We start from the raw sequence: 3,521 nt of genomic DNA on the forward strand, positions 1-3,521 counted from the left end.
TAATAATAATAATAATAATAATAATAATAATAATAATAATAATAATAAAAACAATAATAATACTATATTTTTTTAAGATTATTATTTATTCTTATTATGATTATTATCACTCTCGAAAATGCGGGTTAATATTTGCAGGAGAGAATAGAAAGGAAAGGGCACTCCTCAATGCATGACTTGGGGAACCGTCTTATGTCTTGTCACCCTCCCAGAGAGACTAAAAAGCCAAAAATAATGTGAGCTTAGCCTGACAAATTATTCTCATAAAATCTGCTGACTATTTACCAACATCTGTGCTACTTTTTTTTTTTTTTACTAAAACGATAAAACGTTAGTGGGTGAGGGACGTCGGCTACCATCACCACTTCTGAATCCGACCCAGGCTAGGAGTATCATAATGTTTAGATCCTGTGAAATATTGCCATAATACAAGAGTAGAGCAGCTAAGGAAAAAAATCGTGCACTTTTGGAAGTAAGCATAAAACTTCCCACAGTTATACCATGACACCTAAGGATCATTAAAAAAATAGACTCCAAAAAATAAGCCGCCATCTTGAAATTCAAAATGGCCGCCAAAATATTGGATTTTGATCAATAATCTTCATATCTACAGCACCTAGCACTGTCATTCAAAGGTCTTTACCTATGTTTTCAATATCAGGGAGTATTATGCAATCATCAGAAATTATGTCAGATGGCCGTCATATTTGATTTCAAGATGGCTGCCAAAATATTGTTATTTTTGTCATTATCTTCATATCTACAGTAACGTAACACAGACAATCACACCTTTAACCATGTTTTTAATAACAGAGAGTATCATGCAATCATCAGAAAATTATGTTAGAAGGCCGCCATATTGATTTCAAGATGGCTACCAATAAAAGTTTTTTTTTCAGTTGTATGAAAAAGTTTCTCGAACGTGTAGCCACTTACTATCTCGGTGTCGTATCAGTAGGTCATATCAGTACACCACAGAGTCCTATATGATAAAGGGATGTATATAATATATATATATATAGCCGTCGTACCGGGCTGGGTAATAAGAGAAAGGAAAGAGGGAAGAGGGAGTGAAAGAGAAAGAAAAGGAAGAGAAAAGGAAAGGAAAAAGGAAAAGAAAAGAGGAGAGAAAAATAAAGACAAGAATAAAAGGAAGATATCATAATGACCAGAACCACAACACCCTGCAACCTCTTCTCCACTTAACTCCTTTGATCTAAGCTGCCAGATGGCGTAGGCTAACCACCGGGGAACAAGGGGAAAATATCTATCTTTGGAATATCTTTCCCACCCCTTTATAAATGCCCTTTTCATCCCCTGAAAGTGCCTAAAAATCTCAAATTTCGGGCACTTCGCTCGCATTTCTTGTCAGAGTAGGCCAAAATCCTCTCAAAATTGCACGTTTTAGGGAGTTTTGATCAATTCCGACGAAATTAGAATTAAAAACACAAAAACTTTCTGCGTGCTTCGCGCGCATTTATTAAGGTTTTTTAGGGTTATACTTTTAAGTTATTTAAACACATAATAGTCCCAAACTCAAGAAAGATTAGATTTTAAGATAGGTCGTTTTAACCTAAAAGAAGGGACTCAATGTGTATTGATGGTGAAAGAATATGTTTGTAAATAAAACCATGATGAAAATGCTTATATTTAGTTTCAAACACACGTGTGTGGCCTATTATTATAAATAAGATAAGCCCTATGTCGTATTGTTTTCTATATGGGGAGGGGGTGAGGTGGGTATGATAAATTACTAACCGGGAAAATTATTACCTTTGCCCCCACTCACCCAAGACCCCTGTTACGCGCCTGATGTTACTTCATTATAATACCACTTATTAATAGGTCCATGATAATACAGGTATGACTTCTAGAGTATTCTTTGTCAACAGTACCGTATATCATTTGTTTGAAGAAATTTCCTGGTTGGGTTATCTGCGATGTACCAGGGGCCCCTAGTGGTAAATATGTATGGCACTCACCTAGACAGCAAGAATTCACATTTTAATTCCCGCCGCCAGGGACACATTTTCAAACAATTGATAAGGAACTTTTTTTTATTTGATAGGCTATTCTTGATACGATACTATCAACAATATAACAACAACATTACAACATTATCAATAATTAATTTGGCGACCATCTTAAAATCTAGTATGGCAGCAATCTTGAAAATCAATGGTGGCGTTCTGACATAATTTCTGATGGCTGCATGATACTCCTTGATATCGAAAACATGGTTAACGGTCTTTGATTGACAATGCTAGGTGTTGTAGATAAGATATTGACAAAAATAGCAATAATTTGGCGGCCATCTTGGAATCCAATATGGCGGCGCCATCTGACGTAAATTCCGATGATTGCATGACACTCCTTCATATTGAAAACATGGGTAATGATCTTCAGTTGGAGTGATATGTGCTGTAAATATGAATACATAAGCTAAAATTAATTATTTTGGCGGCCATATTGGATTTCAAGATGATGGCCATTATAGGCGTTATTTTTTCGGGGTCTATTTTTTTAATGATCTTTAGGTGTCATAGTATCACTGTAGGAAGTTTCATGCTTTCTTCCAGAAGTGCACGATTCTACCTGAAATTCAACCTTAGCCGCTCTACTACAAAGCCCAATATTGAATACTTACGTCTTTATTTAACACATAATAATTTTAGAACCTTTTCAAATGAAAGTCAACTTACAATTTAAATAAAGAACTGTGAGCAAAATAATTTTGATTATAATATTGACAAAGCAGGTAAGTTACTTGTAAAGAATATATTTCTCGGAGCAGCAATCTAAGAAGACAGTATTTCGCTTTCGTGATTTAAGTTTATAATTTTTCTGATTTTGTATTTGTAATGTTTATATAGGCCTACTGTTTCTTTTTTTTTTTTTTTTGGCAGAATGAATAAAATAATAAATAAAAATTAAAGTAAAAGCTGAATTATGTAGCACATTGATTTGCTAACCATCTCTGATTCAACGTCTCATGTTTAGAAGAAACACTCTGACAGCTACACTCGCCCTTCCACCCCCTCTCCTCTCCACCCTACCTCCTCAATCACATATCAACGCCCTTGCCTGTCTTTACTTCGAATGATTTGGTTATTCTTGTATATTTTTATCGTTTGTGAATTTAATAAATATTATGTTGTTTGGTACCACAACAAATCAACAATTTCCTGTAGCATTTGGTGTTGGATGTCAATTATTATTATTATTATTATTATTATTTTTAATCAATTATTCTTAACGAGTAAGACACTAAATCAGAGAGAGGCACTGTGAGTGTACAATGAAGCAGAGATCTTCGGTACTCGTTTCAATTCTCATTGCTGCTCCTTCTATTAGGTAGGGCATGCTGGAGGGTTTAAATGAACGTTGCAATAGCGCACAGCCTTTCAGATAAGACGTTTAATGCGTTAGTAGGCCTACCGCTGTCTCTTATACACATCTAGATGTGTATAAGAGACAGAGAGAAGGCTTAACTAGACAGTATAATGTATAGGCATTAGGGC

This window comes from Anneissia japonica, unplaced genomic scaffold (assembly GCF_011630105.1).
Source record: "Anneissia japonica isolate Jap-2015-1 unplaced genomic scaffold, ASM1163010v1 scaffold287863_len737641_cov155, whole genome shotgun sequence".
In the NCBI taxonomy this organism is placed as follows: Eukaryota; Metazoa; Echinodermata; class Crinoidea; order Comatulida; family Comatulidae; genus Anneissia; species Anneissia japonica.